General features: G+C 33.5%; 1 protein-coding gene across 4 annotated transcripts in view; it reads right to left on the bottom strand.

The window, feature by feature from the left end:
- The window catches only part of LOC125057175 (potassium voltage-gated channel protein Shab), a 43,480-nt gene extending 26,883 nt beyond the window's left edge, over window positions 1-16,597 (bottom strand). For all 4 annotated transcript variants that reach the window (XM_047660683.1, XM_047660684.1, XM_047660685.1 and 1 more), the window contains exon 1: window positions 16,308-16,597. The gene's annotated coding sequence lies outside the window, so the exon portion shown is untranslated. The remainder of the gene's footprint in view (window positions 1-16,307) is intronic.
- Window positions 16,598-21,494: the final 4,897 nt, after the last annotated feature.

The following is a 21,494-nucleotide window of genomic DNA, read 5'->3' as shown; positions in this document are numbered from 1 at the left end:
ATATTTCGTATATATATTTCATTTATCATTATTATTTCATTTTTCAATTTTTTTAGAAAACCCGAATATACCTATGTCGAAGTAAAAACGATTCGTTTATATCAGAGAAGCTTTGCAATGTACAATGTACCGGTAAACGTTGCTTTTTGTCACTACGCAACGCTCATAAAGTGCCCGATTTAATGACTATCAATAATGGTTGAATTTACGAGCCATTCTGCCAATTTACGATACAGTGCCGAGCAGCCGATCCGAATTTGAACGCAGATGATACACAGTTTTTTCAACCTGCAAAATTGTAACAATGTATAACGATATTTGTATAGCTGATTACAGACTATGAATGTTTTCTCTCAAATGTAGAATTGTACCATAATTATCAATTTTTATTAAGAATCAGAATGAAAAAATGGGAAAGTAACTTAAGGTTATTCTCAGTTATAAACATATTGGATTTGACTTACGGAGGTGTAAGTTATTATGTCCAAATGTCGGTTCGTTTTATTTCTTTTTATTATTTTTTTATCACAGATTTAGACTTAAGCAAATTACTGCCTATCCTTGTAACAATACAGCTGAAGAGACGGTATAACATGTCCTGACTGTCCAATGTATGGCTACGACAGGTGCAACTAGAGTTGAACATACTCTGAACATATTATGTTCTATAATATTATAGGGATGACTTCAATGAGATATTGTTGAACAAAAGCTTAAGGGACACATTCCAAAAAATTTAATCATACTAGTTACAAATGGTATTGTTCTAATGATAATTTTTATATGCAAATAAGTTACTTAATAATCGACGACAAAATAGTCGAAGAATTAGCCAAAGAAAATATATTAAAAGAAAAAAATAAATCAGTTAAGTACAAACATATTAGGTTTGACTTACGGAAGTCATACTTAGTGCTTTGTATCTTATCCAAACATATTTAATATAATAATCAGTCATGATTATTTTATAGATCATAACGAACAACTAACAACATATAAATGATTCCTGCGCTGGGACTTTATGCTCTAAAAATAACTCAAATTAAAAAAAATGGGAAAAGAATACTAAAGACTTCCGTGAAGTGCAATCTTCTATTTATTAAATTTTTATTTTGGATAAAACGAAAACAATGAAATAGCCCGCTGACCGTGCAATAAGTGAGGAAATAATCCCACCAAAAGCTATCCAATCCGTGTATTTTGGCCGTCGTCATAACAATTTGTTAGCTAATGAAAAAATGTAAACATTATACATTTGATTTATTAAGTATTCCGTGTCATGTTTACGTATTCTGAAGCTCATTCAAAAATGTTTATTCACTGTCGACAAACTGAGATGGCTGTTATATGAGGTAAACGCTTCGAACCCAGTTTTACGGAATGTTTTTGTTCACGTCGACCTAAAATAAACTGAATAAGGAACTTGGTTGATTTTATTTGAATATAAAAACTGTTTTTTTTAAGAATACACGGCCTCGGAATTGGTTTAAACTTATTCGAGCTTACTATGGTAACAGTGCACTGTATTCGGAAGTTGTGTTGGGGGAACGTTCGCGCATGTGCTGTTATATGACAATATCTAAAAAACTACTTTTGTCAAACTATTCCTTGGGATATAGCGATTTTCCAATTACTTTTGCTATAATTATTACAGTGTTTAACAAACTGCTTAAAACACGTACGTTATAATAGAGAACGTAAAAGAGAACTGCCTTGCGATTCTGTAACTCACTTTAAACAGTAAACTACAAGCCTCCTTATCAGAATGCCAAATCGTAAAATGACTGCTTCACGACTGATTTGAGCGCGATCGCCGCTGCGAAAACCGCTGTGCGAGTTCGAAAATTGAGTTACAGAATCGCAGGCCAGAACAAAAAATCATTATCTAAATATTTTCATGTTATAAATCCGAACGAACATTGGGAGAAATGTTTTTTGTTGCCAGTTGTTTATAAGCACTTCAATCTCATTTCTATATTTATATCCATCATTCAATACGCATTTTTAAACTTCTAGTGGTCTCCGATTTATCGCTTGTGAATTCGCTGAATCATTCATCTAAAATAAATATTATTCAGAGAGTATTTTAAGTATTCGATACGACATTACGGAATTCCGATGACCGTAGGCTATAATCATATAAAATAAACTTTGTAATATTGTATCTGGTCTCTACATCGTTCCCAAGTCGTGGTAATAGATTGGGTTAGTGCCAATACCATTTTATTATGACAAAACTTCAATTGCTTCTAATATAGTTATGTCATAAAATCTTCGAAAAAAAAAGCAAATTTATTTGTCAATTTTATACAGTCTCACGCGTACTACGATTTGCGTAGCAATCGAAACCTCGAGTTATGATGATAATGTAAAAAAGTCTATTTAAAAAAAAATAAAGCCAGACACGAGCAACAGGGGGTGTCAAATTGATAACGCAGTGCTACCATTGTGGCAGACGTGGTCCTTAATATTCCTTATCGTATAATTATCGCTATTAAAGGGGTCAGCCTAAATGTCTAATATAATTAAAATCTATCGAGATGATCTAAATATATGGATACAGCAGCCGTTTTATTGTTAAAAGTGATATATACCGTCATGAACGTAGAAAAATGTCGAATTTGAAAAAAATCCAAAATCCACTTTTTATCATATTTGGATACTACATTGACTAAATAATTATGGCTACATTAAAAAAATCAATGTGTTCTAAGTTTCAAATTATTCAGTCGGTAAAGTGACGGATTTGGTAGAAACATGTGATTTTTCTAGAAAACTGTGTAATTTAATGTTATTATTTTTATCTTGTTTCAAAATAAACCCTTTTGTTTGCTTGAATGCCAATATTCATTATAACAGAATATATAATAGTTATGACAAAAACTAACATGATTATATTATTTTGAAATGGCTGCTCTGTAAAGTTTACTATTTGACAGATCCGTCACTATTCTACGACTATGACTTACAGGCCACACACCATCCCCTTAAAATCAAAATAAAAAAAATACATTACATATACAAAACTGACATTAATTAGTTACAATGATTCACATGATAATTATGATGTTCATAACAATAAAAGCCAAAAATACGTTCTAGTTGTCTGTTGCAGCGATAAATTTTCATTTACGACTTTGTACTATCCCGCAGAATATACATAACATTGGAATATATATGTATGTTTCACTTGTAAATATTTACGATCATGTCTAAAGTTCGAAAGCAGAAATCATTTTTGTTTACGTCTTGTCCGTGACATGTCTTGGCCTATATTATGAATATTAATATATGAATTATTTCTTTAATCATTTCCTAACATTCAAGTGCGTTACAACCTTTAAATCCTGGCCCCACAGATCTGTATGTATTAGATATTTTTTTATTTCTGTCTATTGTAAATTATATTACATTCATGTTTAAGATATTATGCTTGTTTCCTTGCAGTGTAAATTTGTTCAAGCATATATCAATTGCGGGTTATAGAAGAAAAACCTGCAAGACAGGGGTTGAACGCACGAGCCAAGCATAGAGAGTCGCGCTCATAATCACTGCGCTGTGGTAGCCTAGTAATAAAACGAATTATTATCACGTTCTTATTTAAAATACCTAGGAGTGTTAAATGATATATATATATAGTATTAAAATCCATCCTTGACGATACCAAAATCGCCAAATTTTAAAATGCAACAGGCTCAACGGATTGGGACATGTGTACCGAAATAACCAACCCCTGAACTGAACTCACAACCTGGTAACAAGAGAAAACCCAGTAGAGCGAGGCCGCGTTTGTGGGATGGAGTTGTCAAGGACCTCGAAACAATAGCTGTTCGAAGTTGGACGCACGCAAGAAGGCCCACTAGGGGCTATAGCGATTGATGTTTATTAAATATGAAATAAATGAGAAATTTGCATATGGGAGTTTTCATTAGCTTTATATTATGTTCGTTGCATGTTAGAGTATCGTGTAAATGATTACTCTTTATAGTTGATAGAACATAAACATCTCAGTGTTGTAATTATACAAAAGATTTAAGTGAATTTCTTAATAATAACTTAAACTGAAAATGGACGATAGAAAAAACCAATCTCTTTACATTATGTTATAATACTTTTTTACAATGAATTATTAGTCAGTGCTTTGACCCTGTATCACCAGCCTGATTGAATCACGTTACTCCGAACAATTTCGAGTCTGTGAGACCTTCAGTTATAATGAATAAAATATCAGGGACCGAAATAACGTTGAAGAGCGAGGTCGGATCAAATTCTGCGCTACCAGACTAAATCACTAATCTATATATATTTTTAACTATGACAAATTTTTGTCACTGGAACTTGTTAAAACAAAAAGAATACGTAAAATCGTATTTTTGTTTACCTCAGTACCTCTTAGTAAATACATGGGAAGACCACAAACTCGATGGGCTAACGACATCAAAAAGGTTTCTGAGGAAAGCAAAGAACAGAGAGAAATGGAAAGTTTAGGAGGAGGCCTTAACCCTACAAACTAATACCTATCTGATTTGTAATTTTTATAGTATGGGATTAAAGTGGCGTTATTATTATTATTTGTCAGCATCGTTAGTGGGGGCGCTCAACCGCAAGAAGGAGCGTGGAAACCTCAGTTGATGCACAACAAAAATGATGGATTCTTTTTGGATGGATGGGCGTGATCATTATATTTTCATATGGCGAATGTCAAAAATCTACGTTATATATCAGTCATAGTAAGCTAACGTAACTAACAGATATGCCTATAAAGAAAACAGAAATAAATACAGATCTTTAGACAAGCTAACCTATAGTATAAATAATGATGTCTATCCCTATCCAATGTTTGAGGTTTTGTTAATATTTAATTATGTAAAACGAAGAAGAGATTAAAAAACAACAATAAACATTTATAGAGTTATAAACATACATAGTTGCTCTATAGACGAAAAATATGGCATAGAGCTCCCCACGCTTTTTCACAATAATACCAGTATTTTTTGTTCATTACCATTTTCAGCCTAAATTAGGAATTATTTTTCACATTTTAGTTTGATGTGCTTTAAAAGCGTGTTTTTTAGTTTTTTTAAACTATTATTTATTTTTTAGTAAATTTTTTTTAATTTTTTTTTTCGGATTACTGCATTGTCATCGATCTTTGACAGGAGCGCAAAATTTGAATAAAATCTGTCCGTTTAAAGTGGGTCAAAATCGAGTCCGAAGGAGTCGGTTACATACATACATATAGGTGAAGCTAATATAAAGCGTGTAAAAATACATTAATTAACTAACTAACCATGTATTTAATTGATAAAAGACGCTAATTTATCTTTCTCTTAACCTTCATAGTAATAATTAAAAATAGAAAACCAAAATAAACATTAAAAGTTAGGTCCCTGTGGCCTGTACTTTTAATGCTGGCAGTATATCCTCGCTGTATTGAGATACATATTCGTTCGAGGAAAACACTAGCTCTGGGGTCACCGGTACTCCCTGGTAAGAGCCAACTTAAATCTTTAATTACCGTGCAGTTGACCCCACGAGAGAAAAGGTCCAAGAGCCACTACTCCAAAGGAAATAAAATTTGAAGAACAGACTAAGAAACAAGAAAAGAGCGTATCAATTCTAAAAGACCGGCAACATATTTGCAAGCCTTCTGGCAATGTGTCCATGGTCGGTGGTATCACTTAACATTAGGTGAGCCCGCCAGTTGTTGTCCTGTCCAGTTAATTAAAAAAAACTAAAATTAAACATCTATTTTTTTTTTAATGGCTTATATATATATATAGGGTATAGGATTTGTTATAATTCGTGCTTGTCTTTAGAAATTTGACCGTGTCCTCCATGTACGGTTTAGGCACTCGCCCGGTACCGCACAACCCAAAGGCCGAGGACAAATTTAAATTAATTTAAAACTTGCCCTCGAACCGGGAATCGAACCCGGTACCCCTCACCTAACTGCCACTTAATAAGACCGCTTGGCTATGAGGCCCTTAATTTATATTTAATTACACGGTTAATTATTCATGAAAAATAATACAGTGAAACTCAATGAATCTAGGCCTCAAATTGAATTCGTTTCTCGGTCATTTTTATTTTAAAGTGATAAGACTTCTTTCTGTGTCTGACTCATGACATCGATTTTTAGGTTTGCGACATGCTGGTTTTCTCACGACGTTTGCCTTCACTATAGCACGTGCTAATTATTATAAATTATTGAGTATTAAACCTCTATTTCTTATATTACGAAACTAGTTACCTTGTTTTCGGATTTAATACATTTGTTTTGGAAACGAAAAGCTACATTATGAACTATTAAAAAATACTTGCAATGTTTATTCCTGATGAAACGCAATAATAATAATATTAGCGTCACGAAGATGTGCAGCGTTTTCGTCGAAAAAAAGAGAGAGCGCAATTGAGACCGATTGAGAGAGAGTGAGAAAGGGTGAACGTAGCATGAATCAAATAGCCATGGAGCGAGAGTATCCCTACTCTCACTCCATGGCTATTTGATTGAAGCAAGTGAGAAAGATCGAGAAAGAGAGTGAGACAGAGCGAACGTCGCATCACGCACAGTGCCATGGAGCGAGAGGTGGGAGAGAGCTTTAGTGAGAAAGATTGAGAGAGAGAGAATAAGGGAGGTAGAGAAAAAATACACGCTATTGGTTGATGTATTCGTTTAGTAGTTACATATTAGAACTGTCGCATAACGTCTTGTGCAGTAAACGCAGATTTTTTATTTATTTATATTATCATTAGTACGTATACAGTGTGTAAACAGTGAATATAGATATACAAATACATGGAGTGATCATATACTGGTACATGATCATCTATTGGGGCTTTTACCTTAGTAATAATTAATTTTCAAAGAAGTACGCACGCACTTTTTTTATTATTTCTTATAACAATAACCATTTGGTCGTTAAAATTACGTTACGCGAAATATAAACTGCAGCAAGGTTGGTGCAGTGGCTAGACCCAGTTGGCAAGCCTGACTGGCATCCCCCCAGACCATTGGCCGAGTATAGACCACGCGTCACCTGTACGCTATTATTGACTAAGAAAGCGTAAACTTGGCTCTGCTGTAATGATGTTGCAATTGTAATTACTCTCACTAGGCTATTTTAAGTTCTGATAAACTGATCGTATTAAGAGGAAGTAAAAATATCTAGGAAGGTTGGTTAGACTGCCACCTTTATAATTTAGTCATACGGCGTGCAAAATATCTTTTTAGCTCTTTTCTGATATTGAAATACTTCCATTTAAAAAGGCCTTTTAATTATTTGCAATATATATTGGGATATATTATTATATGAAGCCCTATGTTATTTTATCTTACAAAATATGTAAAAGTATTTTTCATTTCCTGAACTATTTTTTTTTTTAAAGATAATTTACACCATTTGACTTAGTCCCATGCTAAGCTGGGGAAACTTGTGTTATGGGTTCGAGTACTATAAGAAGGATTACATTAACATTTCACAAAGTATGGATAAAGTACCAAATAGCTATTCAACACATAAATGATTTGGAAGATAAATTGTGCTATTTGACACTTCATCGGACTCATACTTATGATGGACTTTATGTGACGAATAACGCTATCTGACAGTCGTGAAACGCAAAAGTGTTTACCCTACCAATAAGTAATAAATAACGAATTTGCAACTTATGTAGAACTTATCCGTACATTGTGAAACAGACCCTAAGTTTATGTTGTTATATTTAACATTAGTACACGACCTCCTCCACCAAATTCTTCTATTATTCTCTCATCTTCCACTACTAATGTCCAATCTTTTCCCGCTATCTTTTTTGTTGGCGGTATACCTCCGGTTTATTAATTTCAAGTTACGCATTCCAGTTAATAAAGGTCATTAGCATCAAAATTCTTTGTGGAACTTTGTAACATAAAATTCGAATCGAAGTGCAAACTGCAGCAAAAAGATTCCGTTTAACATCAGTGACAGCGCCGCTGGCACTCCGCCAAGCACCTCACTTCCGACGCTACTCACATTTTACGCTTAAGTTTTCTGAAGCTCATAATAGCCATTTTCATTGTCGTTACGGAAATTCGTTTGTTTAGGGAGGTTGTCGTGGAAATTTTTCTTAATTAGCTATTTGTGTAAATAATGGTCGCTCCATTTTTGGCAAAGTATAGGATTGTAATTGTTTCGTTGGAGGGCTGACTTATTGCCTATTACCTACATACACACAAATACAATCGAGTATTAAAAACATTACCCTATATTACACAATATAAAGCTACATTTTTAATAATTAGGCAAATACTTGAAATGTTCGTTTTTTACAAAACATATTAAAATCTAAGGAACTTTTAATTTTGTTAATACTTTCCATGACATTTAAATTAAGCTCAGTTTCGAATGCACCAATTAAAAACATCATACCCTGTAATATCCAAAGGTTTATAAATAGAAAAGGAGAGTTGTTATGCCCTGAATAAAATAAATAAAAGTCCCTCGTTAACGAGCCGGTACGTTGAGAGGAAAAACGTAAGTTGAAACAGTATAGCCTTAGCAAGTGGGTCAGGGCTGACTTAGATAAAATGCAAGTTTCGATGTCCCTGAGATGTATTGGCATTACCGCATTGGATCAAAGCTAAAGTTGGGATTAAGTACTGAATCAAACATTGAATCCCTCCCAAATTGGCTCGCATGTTCCAATTTTAAAATTGGCTCAGATTTCCAAATTTAAAATGAGTTTGATATATCACAACCTCCTCTGAGCCACAGACATTGACATCGTGCTCAAACCAGAGACATTAAAAAAAAGAAACATATTGTATTATCTGTTGTTTAAATTTCCCTTATCCTACTAATATATATAAAAAAATAAGTAAAATACACATTTTGTATTAGTCAGCATTCGCTATTGTTTGGTTATATATAACTTATCATTACGTCCAGTTATCGTATATCAGCTTAATAGTGTGATAAGTAAATAAGCTAATGTCTAGTTAACGTTACATGAAGTGGTTTCGAAGAGCCATGGAATACTTGTGTTCGTGGTATTACGTCATTAGGAGATAAGGAATGATAACAACTTTAACGCCATAACGACGAATGTGCTTTGAAGGTGCTCCATGTAACGAATTAAAATAGCCTTTTAAATACAAAATACGAGTCATAATTAAGTAAACGGGTAAATTATTGTCAACAAATTAACTTTTTTTTTTCGCTGTCATAACTAAGGGAGGCATACAATGACACAGTGGGCGAGCTCTTAGTGAATTTCATTATTCTTAGACATGGGTATATCTGGCGTACGCATCACGTGTCACAGAGACAAAGGCAGTTTTACCTAAAACCATACTTCTTCAAATAACAGGGGCACAATAACGAAACGGGGTAATATGATTCTTTCCCAACAATTTGTGTCAAAGTGAGACCCACCTCCGTGATCTGATCTAAGACTCCATCAATTCTCAAGCGCATACTCTTGTCATATTTTGACGACTCATTGGTCTAGTGGCTAGTACCCCTGACTGCGAATCCATGGGTCCCGGGTTCGATCCCCGGCTGAGACAAAACATCGATGTAATGAGTATTTGGTGTTGTGCTTAGGACTTGGGTGTTTAAATATGTATTTATATGTGTTAGGTCTATCTATGTATAATATGTATGTATATCCGTTGCTTAGTACCCATAAGCTTCACCAGCTTAGCATGGGACTAGGTCAATTGGTGTAAATTGTCAAAAAAAAAAATTACGTGGATATAATTCTTCTAAAACATCACGAGTATCCGTATTAGAAGCCAACACACAAAGCTATAATTCAACGTTATTATAAGCACAGTTTACGTTACTGACATCACGATCGTAATATTCGTAACAAATCTCTGAAATGTTATGAAATGTTTGAATTGAAACAGAAGAGATGCTCAGTATAATAAAAATACGATTAGTGAACGACTCAACCGGCTTTAAACTCTTAACTTTGTTAAAACTTTTTAGAACTTTTGTGTAAGATCTGTCACGGTGGTAATAGGCAAGAATTTGTTTATATTTTTGACAGTCTTGTTTGTTTTTGGCACTTCAAACAATAATAGCAATCTCAGAGCTCTTTTTACGTAAGTAGCTCTTGTTACTGAAAGCTAATTTTGTATAGCTTACGATTTAAAAGATAGCTACTTTTGATTTAATTCAGCAGAATAATAATAATAATTATTTATTGCAAGAATATGGCACAAAAATGTGTAAGGTGGTACAAACGTAAGTTCTCATATTCTGCCACACACAATGGCGCGCAAATTTGTCTTAAGGAATTTTACATTTTACATTATTAGTCAAAGTCAATTCTTATATTATTTGTATCGTACATATCATATCATACTTTATTAAATTTATATCAACTACAGAATATCAAGATTTGAAGTCCAATTACTATATGGCATCCGCACACTTTTCCACTTCCATTTTGTTGATGAATTTACTATTCTCCTGGGAATTAATAGGACCTTAGGGTTATGCGCCATGTGAGTTACTAACAAAACTACGTAAGTAGTTAAGCGGCTCTTTATTTGGAGGACAGAGGCTGAGGTGATCGAAATGTTCATATGATTATAAGATTCTCTATTTAAATATTTAAACAAAACACCACCGCAACATTCGTGAATCGGTCAAAGTGGGAAGATCCCAAATTTAGATTGATAAATGTCAAAATTCGATCTGTCGAATTCAAAGATAATTTATAGAAAGCGTCGATCTGTCATTTTCATTCAAATGTCAATCCAAAAATACCGATCGGTCCTCCCAAAGATGGGTTTACAAAAACAGATTGACTATCGATCCATCTATCGGTTATTGAAAAGTAGATTATGAGAAATGAAAAAAAAATATCAATCTCTAGTAGTAAAAATTGGATTGGGTTTGAGTATAAAAAGCGGTCGTTAAACGTCTTCAATGTACATTCATCGTTCGCATATAACAGTTGTAATAATTATACAACAGATGTAAAGTAGAGAAAGGTTATTTTCGTAATTCAAAAATGATGGCGCTTCCGCGGAATGATAAAAAATATTTAACCTTGATATAATGCGTGAAGTAAACAATATGGAGTTGGCAAGTCATGTGGAATTCTAACGAGATTGGGCCATTCGGTGCTCGTATTCGTGCGTTTGATGAAGCTATTTACAGCTGTAATTAAACCACGAAAACTGCTTGGTGATTTTGACAATTGTCACCTCATTACGACAGAATAATCTTAACTAAAGAAACTATTGCGGCACAGACACAGAATAAATTTGTATTAAATAATATTTTTGGGAATGCCTTAAGATGCCATATATTTTTATGTTTATTATACCATTGAAAAAAATATTTTTCTCTTGCCTCATTTGTTTGAAGTCAGTCATAATCAGTTATGTTCGGCACAGAACTCTAGGAGATGTCCAAAAGACACAGGGGAAGTTTAAAATTAGCAGTAATATTCTTGTCATTACATAAGGCGACAGCAGGAAACTTAATGAAAAATTATATCCGGTCAAGACGCTGAATTCATAGAATGTTTTAATGTAAATATGCCCATCAAGATGGGTTTATTTTTCAAGGTTATTAAAAAAATTCATGTAAAATTAGATGTAACTTGGAATGTAACATTACAGATAAACAATATGCAATATCTAAACGTAACCATAGATTATAAAAGTATTATAATATATTCTAAGTTAAAAAAAGGATGCAAACTATTTTAAAATAGACCTTCTAAATTCAAAACTAGTCAAATAATACGTTCGCAAATTAACCTGTCCGTAAAACATTTTATGACAGCGTTTTTCAATGTTAGCTAATAAAGTTTAAGAAAAATAGACATCAACGTGTAATATAAACATTGTTAGCGTGTTTTGTTAGATGAGGGCTCTGTTGAATGGTTAATATACTTTGATGCTGGTTAAAGTATATCTATATATAAAATTATGTAGTCATAAAGATATTTCAGATAACTTGGCAATCGAGTATGCACATCATTAATACAATAACTTATGATTATTACGACTCGTACAATTTTACACTTTAAGTTCAATCTTATAAAATCTATTCTCTATCTATTCAAAATATGTTCAATTCAAAGGATTCAATTGAAGGATGGCCCACCGATGGTTCTACAAATGAATTTTCCTCTACTATCTGTACCGTAATCAAAAAAGTCCCTGAAGATCTAAATGATACCGTGTAGTTTTAAAAAAATCTGAAGTATTGTTATCCTCACTCACATACATATAAATCTACTCTTTTATGTCGATCATATAAGACACGACCTAAAAGCTCAATAATTGTAGCGACGAAAAGCTGAGCAGGAAGCATATATTTGTATAATTTGTAAGTAAAATAATTATTTTACATACCGGGTTTGAAGTAAACCATAACATACGTAAAGTACTTCACTGGCACATACAAAGGAACCAGCTTCCGGTATTTTAGCAAAATATTTATGAACAGGAGTAATTTTAACTAAGACATATTTAAAGAAAGTATTAAAAAATGGATGGCAATTTAAATATAACCTAGGGGGCGTCCATAAATTACGAGAGGTGTTTTTTTAAATTTTCTGTACCCCCCTCCCCCCCTGGTGAGATGTCGTGAGATTTTATTCAACCCCCTCCCCCAACCCCCAATCTCACGTGAGATTTTTCAAAATGTGGTTTCCTTACGTAAACGCGTTGGATTGTTATTGAAAAAAGTAAAAATTTGCTTCGTGCTTTTATTTACGACTAAAACGAAATAAGTGAAATGTTGAGCGTTTAGGTATGGAGTTAGCGGGAAGTTGCAGAGATGGCCTTTAGGGTCAACCATCTTCCTATTTAAAAAAAAATAATTGCGTGATATATGCCGAGACCCCCCCTCTCTCCAACGTAAGATTAAATGAGATTTGACTCGACCCCCTCCCCCCCTTAAACACCTTACGTAATTTATGGACGCCCCCCTATACTCAGTTGTTATAAGCGTTTATATTTTACTTTACAAAATTGAAGCTTGAATTGGCTGAAATTTGAAGAAAATGTAATATCTATATTACGGGGAAAGTTCCTGGGCTTTTAATCTTAACGTTGTGAATTTTCTTAAAAAAACTTAATAATAACTTAGAACGTGCTGATTTTGTATGTCATTTGTTTCTATAACATTTTCTTATTTTTTTATTGGTGTTATGGAATTTGATAATATTCGTAAAATTACTTTTGTGCTTTTTTTTATGGCTCTGGTACGGTTTGTGCATTAGCCAGCGTCAAGTATAAGATTTTTTTATATAATTCGTGCTTGCCTTCAGAAATTCGACCGTGTCCTCCATGTACGGTTTAAGCACTCGCCCAGTACCGCACAACCCTCCCAAAGTCCGAGAACAAATTTAAATTAAATTAAAAATTGCCCTCGAACCGGGAATCGAACCCGGTACCCCTCACCTAGCTGCCACTTAATAAGACCGCTAGGCTATGAGGCCCCTACCTTTGTGCTTCAGATATTGTTTTTCATATCGTCATCTGTTTTATAGACAATACTTATATTATCTGTAACAAGATCGTAATATTTTTTGAAAATAGAATGTTATCGCTATTTGAAAAAATTACAACCTGTTGCCAGTTAAATCGCGCCATAGCTGGGAAGGCTCTTTTGTTCTAGCCGCGGGCCACGCGATCGATATCGCCTACCTTTAGACGACAAACGTCATCCCGGTATATAATAATTGTTAACTGATAACATTAAGGTTTTTTGCTTATTAATAAAACTGATCTCTTTTAAACTATAATAGCGCCCCGTATTCGTACCCTAAATACGTACAGTATTTGATACGAATTGTTGATTTTATATATAAAGTGTATTGCTTTGCCACCAACAGTCGCTTCTTCTAATAGAAAGTCTACGACTCGATTTAATAGCAAGATGACATCTTGATATCCATAAATTGTAGATCTTTATAGTGCTATCGGCATATGCACACACTCGACGTAATTTGATGGGATTTAACTTTTCGTACGACGTTTCGTTTCTTTCGACGTATCAGATTACATAAATAATTCATAAAGAATAGTTTAATTTACAAATCCAAAGACCATTATTAAAAACCATTACGTAGAACTTTATTTGTATTTATATTGAATGCGTAAACAATTTCATTAATTTCGAGGCAAGTTTTAAAGATTTTCAACTAATTTATTTTTCAGGTTAACTAATTTATTAGTAGGTTTCATAATGAGTATTGAACCTAAAATGAGTCAAATCTTTTGTTTGATCGTCACGAAACCACGCAATAATATCGAGGGTTGCAACCCCTTTTTTTAACCTACCCTCGCGGTTTCTAGCACGAATTTTACTATTAGCTTTCTTTAAATTAATATTTCTTATGGGCAGTCTTTGTAACCCGTAACAAAAGTTCCCGAGTTACCAACTTCAATACGTAACATTAACAAATGCTTTTTACATACATTAGCATAGGAAACACCCTTTCGAGTGATATGGAGCATAGATAAAACTCTCTCTGCGATTATGGAGCTATATCTTTAATAGCCCGCATTTAAAGTGACCCGCTATGGCTCAACAATTACCAGAATGGTTTAAAATTTATGATTCAATCGATTCTTTCTGATTTATTATCATTTAAACTGTTGTGAATAGTTTGAATTGATAACAGTCAATTAAATCGATACCTTCAACATAAAGTGAACTCGGCTTTATGGATCAATATAAGATACCTAGAGGTCGCCCATAGACCTACTTCCCTATATTCTATTCTTCGTTGTATGCATATTATTCTTGGCTTTAAATTACCTATTCTGCATTCGTTGTTTTATAGGAGGTCGTTCAATAGAAGTTAATGATCGCCACAAATATGTTTTCACTTAATACCGTATATTACATTTTAGACGTCTAAACTAATTGGAAATAATAATTAAAAACATTACTACATTATATACAAAAATAGATAATCATATAAATTAACGTAATTAACAAAATATTCAGGCGATACTTATGTTATTGGCATAATTGATATGTTTAGTTATGGTAATATAAAAAATCGTAAAAGTTCGATATAAAGTAATAGCATTAATATGTATTTACAAAACATAAAAAAATTACTTCTACTACTATCTTTATATCTGTGAACGGGCGTCTAAGAAATATTACAATTATTCATTAGTGACACAGTGCGTGTTGTAACATAGATGCGACCTACCTGTACTTTAGTAAAAAAATATTGCACATATTCTTAGCAACCAATATATTTATTTTATATAGCTCATTTTTAAATAGTTTCAAAACGATGTACATTACTAACCTCTAAAATTCCTCATTTAGTGAATGTAATTCTTTGAGAAATAAATTATCTTTGAACCGAACTAGACAAAGTTATGGAACAGAAGAAATCATTGCTGTGTTATTTAGAGATTCAATATAACCTTGGTCACACAAAAGATAAACGCAGTGTATTTCCTATTTAGTAATGTCACATATGTAACTATCTCCCTAAATAAATCTTTAAAAATGAATGAAATGGAATATATTTCGCCAATCATTTTCAATTCCCAAGATTATAAAAGTATGTTTTCAAACTTCACTAACACTTAAGTTCTTAAACTTGTTAAGTATCATAGAGACGCTTCACGACAAAGACAAAGAAAGCTCTTCACATGAGATCCAATGTGCATAACCTTTTGAATAAATTGTTTCAAATATTGGTTTATAGCATGAAACCAATTGTATTTTATTAACCGCTCTGGCTTCTGGCAAGTAATTCAGTTAGACGTATCAAGATGTAACTTGTACCATAACTGGATGAAGCGGCTTGGTGTTTTAATAATCCTATATCATAAAAACAGTAGTATGGTTTTCTAATCCTATTGCAAATTTTAGCAGATGCCTTCGTAGGATTTCGATATACCTTGCAAGATAACGTTATATATTTAAAGCTGTTAGCAGCTTAAAGCATATTAATAGACTCACTTTCTTATTTATGAAAGCTTCGAGCTTTAAACACATACCGCCTTTAGCTATATGTATTTTATTACCTATAGAAAAATTGCAATCAAGATGGATTTCCTGCATTTAGATTTTTAACATTGTTACCATCTAAAAAAGTTTGTAAAATTTTAATTGCATACCACACGTTTTGTGCCAAACCTTGTATTTTCGAGCTCTTACGAAAATAGGTCACTAACTGTCATGCACTTACACAAATCGATGCAAAACTTCAGACCTAGTCCTGCTTTTAATTTTAATAAGTAAATCATTAGCTTTTTCCCTGCATTTTTAGTGACTAGTCTAATACTTTAAATGCGAATGAAAATTGTTTACCTCGCTGTGACCTTGGGGAGATGGGTACACCAAGGATTCTATCGATTCTATCACGTGTACCTTGAAGAGCAGATGACCAGAACGACCAGGTATTCTTGGTTATGGCACTATACACTAGCACTATATTTATCAATGAATGGTTTGGTTTTAAGGATGGTCGAACGTCAGGGGATCAGACCGCAATTCTTTTGTTTATTAAAATTGTTTAAAGGGTCACGGGGTCCGATGGAAAAGGCCGGGAGCGCACGGGCGCTGGGTAGCGGTAAGGTTGCCGACTGCGCTGCTGTCGCTATTTGCGCCCGCTGCCGCCCACCGCTTGCCACCCGCCCCGCCGCCCGCCCAGAGCTTTCGCTGCGCAGCGCACAAAACAATCCTTACAGACGAAAGCTCCTATCAAGTGACATTAAACGATGCAACCTTACAGGAAATTACCGAATAACGACTTGTATTGAGTAAAATTGGATAAAATATATATGTATTATCTAATTTAAGTATCTTATAAGGCTTTAACTTAAAGTTAATCAATTTTATTTATTGATAATATAAATATGTAAAGCTTGTCAGGTTGTAGGATGGATGGCTGGCCAATTTTGAGAATTCTTTTACCAATATAAAACTACATTATTTGTATTCCTTAAGTATAATAATTATTTTCAGCCACATCCAAAGGCCGAAAATAAAAATACTTTTTCGTAGTAGTCAGATTGGCATAGTAAGTCGGAAAAAATGGTCGAACGAATGACCTTTACATCTCCCTGCCTTAATCTTTATGTATGCTCGTGATAAACTCAAAAATTGCTGCTTAAAATTTATTGCGTATTCACCTATATCTAGATTGATTGATGAGAAAGATTTGGCTGCCCGATCGAAGGCGGGTCAACGCTGGTTGTATATATAAAAGTTACCTTTCAATGTCCAACAGCTCGGTTTTCATTAATGAAAATAAAAGACAAAAATAAAAAGAAAAAATAAAAGACAGAAATAAAAGACAGCCCTTACGGTCGCCCGATCTTATGATCGGCCGGCCATTCTCCTTCGCGGTGTGGGCCAGCGAGTTATTCTCCCTGTGCAGTGGTGGAATGGACTGGCTGACAGATACCAGCGAGAAACCAAGGCTAGAGTCGTCAGGGAAGAGAGGCGGGCCAATTTCTCGCTAAATCTGGCAATGTGCTCACAATCTCAGACTTTTCCCTAGCGATTTCCCGTTTGAACGGCTTAAGTTTGCATTGGCAAATTTGTCAAGTCGCATCACAAGAGGTCGCTGGTTATGCCCAGTAAGGTTAGGTACTTGCCACCGATCGGCACCGCAGAAAATGGAAATAATAAATAAAATAATATGGTTTCAGTATTAATCACAACAAAGAATCTAAATCATTTAGAGAATTTATTTGTGGCAAATTATTATATGTAAAATAGAGCAGCACGTTTGTTAGATTTTAGGTTTACGTTAACTGTAAGGCATAAAGGAAAGGAGCTTTAACCGCATTACCATTGATAACAAAATTATCTATTAAAAATCTTTATAAAATTTTTTGTTTAGCTTTCGTTTATTGTTAGGGTAAGATTTTAACTCACAAAATCTCAATTTTCCTATACCAGGATGTGGAGTGTAGCAGAAGAAAGGGAATGTTAAACTGAGGATCTTCGATCAGTATCACCACCGACTGGCCCCTAAGGCCCCAGTGGCTAAGGTCGAGAATTACTTTGTTAGCGCAATTCAAGCTATGACGTCATCGAAGTGATTGTAGCCTCGGATTATAGGTGAGTGATGTGAGGTGAGTATGACATAATATAATATAATATAATATAATATAATATAATATAATATAATATAATATAATATAATATAATATAATATAATATAATATAATATAATATAATATAATATAATATAATATAATATAATATAATATAATATAATATAATATAATATAATATAATATAATATAATATAATATAATATAATATAATATAATATAATATAATATAATATAATATAATATAATATAATATAATATAATATAATATAATATAATATAATATAATATAATATAATATAATATAATATAATATAATATAATATAATATAATATAATATAATGAATAAAATGTGGCTTACCTATGATTGGGACTTGGAACAATAAAGAAGAATGAACAGGCATCGTTCAAGAAAAAACACAGCTAAGTATCTAATAAATTAGTCCTATACAACTCACTAATGTTTAAGAAAATTAGGGGAAATTTACGATACAGCATGTCAGCTTCCAAAAATGGTCGGTCTCTCTATTAACAGGGCAAAGACAAAAGTAAGTGGATTGGGCTGGATTCCTCACACGTTCTAGCGAACTGGCGGACTTTGAATTTGTGGGCCAGTAACCAGGGAGGATGTCACGAGGAAATCCGTAGGCGAACACAGATGGCTACAGCAGCATTGAGAAAACTGACCAGAATATAGCAAAATAGAAACGTGTCGAATATGGTAGTAGATAATAGAGCAGGCTCGTCAGAACTTTGAAAAATTTGAATTACAATAAAAAAATCGAAATGCTCGAAAAAACCGGTCAACCCAAGTTTTGATTACTCTTAGACCCGAAAACCCGGGTTTTCAAAATTGAACCGAGTTTCGATGCCCTAATCCTACTAGTGTTATCATAATATGATATGGGCATGCCGGATTCTCCTTGAATTAAACATTTAAACAAATTTTCTGCGATAGCAATCAGCGCAATCAATCTGTTATAAACATTTTGACGTATTATAAATTTCAGAGTATTCGAAACTCCGCTTACGTACCGTACCCTACACCGTAGCTATATAATAAATATATATATTTTGAAAACCTTTTTAATTAATTTCTTATGTTTAGTTCGAGCAGTGCTATTGCATATCCTCTTTGGATTCCGCATGGCTCACTTGTCTATTAAGTATATTAGGGTAAGATTCCGAAATGATATTTAGCGCTATGACTCTCGGGCGTCAGCCTTCGCGCTAAGTCTCGTTTCTAGCTCTATCTAATCTCACGCTAAGCTCTAGGTCTGACTCTCGTACTTCAAAAATATATGGCTATTGATAAATGTATTGGATTAAATGTGCTAAGTCGTTTAATTTAAACCTTAATGTATAGTCAGTGGCGTAGCTAGGTGACCATGGGCCCTGGGGCAAATTAAAAAATGGGGCCCCACTGCTATGTAAACTGATTAGGTTTTATCAAATTAACATATTAAATATACAAATAATTTAAAAATGCTAAGCTACGTAAGCTCTTATTTGTGCAGGGCAGGTGATAAAAATAATAAATAGTAACAACATAAATTACAATTAATACTTGATGTAGGCTTGGCTAATAAAATGAAATAAGTACAGAAGATTCAAGGGTCTATTATATAAAGGTCGGGCCTACCAACTGACTAAATAACAATTATATTTACAATTTTTTCCTACCTTTAGTTTTCGCAAAAGTATCAATGACTTCGTTTAAATCCAGGCTTGATGCGGTTTTGTTTTCAATTGCTATCTATTTCGCGTTATACTGGGTGCCGCACAAGTACTGGCACTAAAGAAAATTTGTTTATTTTTTTATATGACATTTCCTGTCATTCTGTTGTTGAAAATTGTGTAGTGAACAAATGTAAAATATGTACAATGAAAATAAACATGGACCGTTTTACTCCCCAAAAACGCGGAATAATCGTGTCAATGTTGTTACGGAATAATACATCAGTGATAAAAACACAACGTGAATTTCGTCGACAATTTCCCCACCGTCCGGCACCGATTGGTCACACAATTCGACGCTTTGCCACACGCCTTGAAGCAACTGGCTCAACATTGGATAGACCTAAGTCTGGGAGACCAAAAACAGGCCTTTCAGCTGAAAATATCGATGCTGTGCGCGAAGATGTGGAAGAGTGTCCAGAAACAACAACGAGGTGACGTGCCACGCAATTGGGCATTTCCAGACGGACCCTGCAGCGTATTTTGGTGAAAGACAGATTTTCCGTACGAACATTGACACGATTATTCCACGTTCTTGGGGATTAAAACGATTTTCAGTATATTTTACATTTGTTCACTACACAATTTTCAACAACAGAATGAAATGAAATGAAATGTCATATAAAAAAAGGGTGCGTGTACTTATGTACGCGCGTAAGAAGTTATACTTCTTTGGCTTTCTTTATTTTTTTTTAATATAATTAATAAATAATTAATATTTAAAGTAAACAATTTAATAATATATAATATTTAGTATATTATTCAATTATTAATTAATATTATAATAACAATTATTATTTATTATTTTATTATATTATTCATTCAATTTAAAAACTTGGTATGTTTAATAACCTTTTAACTAAGTAACAATAGGTCTTTGTGAAAAAACATTGCTAAATTTCTTTGAAAAAATAATTAAAACTCCTTTATTTGTTAAAAAAAGGTAAATGTCATTATGGTCATTCCAAATTCTTGGCATAGCTGCTAACTTCACGCATATTCTATTTCTTTTTACTTGTAGATTGTCTTATTCCCATCTCGCTCGCGCACGCTATAATCACACTGACAACTTTGTGTCTCAGGTGCGCGCGCATCGTAAAATTTCACTCTCATCAATTTTTCATAACGCGCCTAAAGAAGTTTAAATCCAAAAAATAAACAAATTTTCTTTAGTGCCAGTACTTTTGCGCCACCCAGTACAATGAGCTGTAGCCGAAATCTTTAGATTTGACACGATTTATTGACTTTACTGGACATCAATATGAATGGTAAAATCAAATAAAATTGAATCACTATATTGACCAGTACAAAAAAGTTTATTGACATTAGCTTACTTACTGATACAGCATGAATTTTTTAACCCTTCTCAAAAAAAAATCTTAACTCGAATTCACAATAAAATGCATCGGTGAATAATAAAATGCACATATCACTATCCGTCAAATTGGCAACACTGCCAACCTACAGAAAGAATTTAGGGGAATTCCCTAGGCATAACTTTTGAATTTCTCTCAAATTAATGTCTTGATTAAAGTGGGGTTGCAACCTGTCTTATTTATTTTGAAAATGGGAGAAATTTCCAAAAGTTCAGAACGATCGAGATTTCTGGTGAGGATTCGAGGGCCCCCTGAGCTTGAGGGCCCCGGGGCACTGCCCCGCCTTGCCCCTTGGTAGCTACGCCACTGTGTATAG

The sequence above is a fragment of the Pieris napi genome, chromosome 16 (genome assembly GCF_905475465.1).
Source record: "Pieris napi chromosome 16, ilPieNapi1.2, whole genome shotgun sequence".
NCBI lineage: Eukaryota > Metazoa > Arthropoda > Insecta > Lepidoptera > Pieridae > Pieris > Pieris napi.
This window is presented reverse-complemented; position numbering and strand designations above follow the sequence as displayed.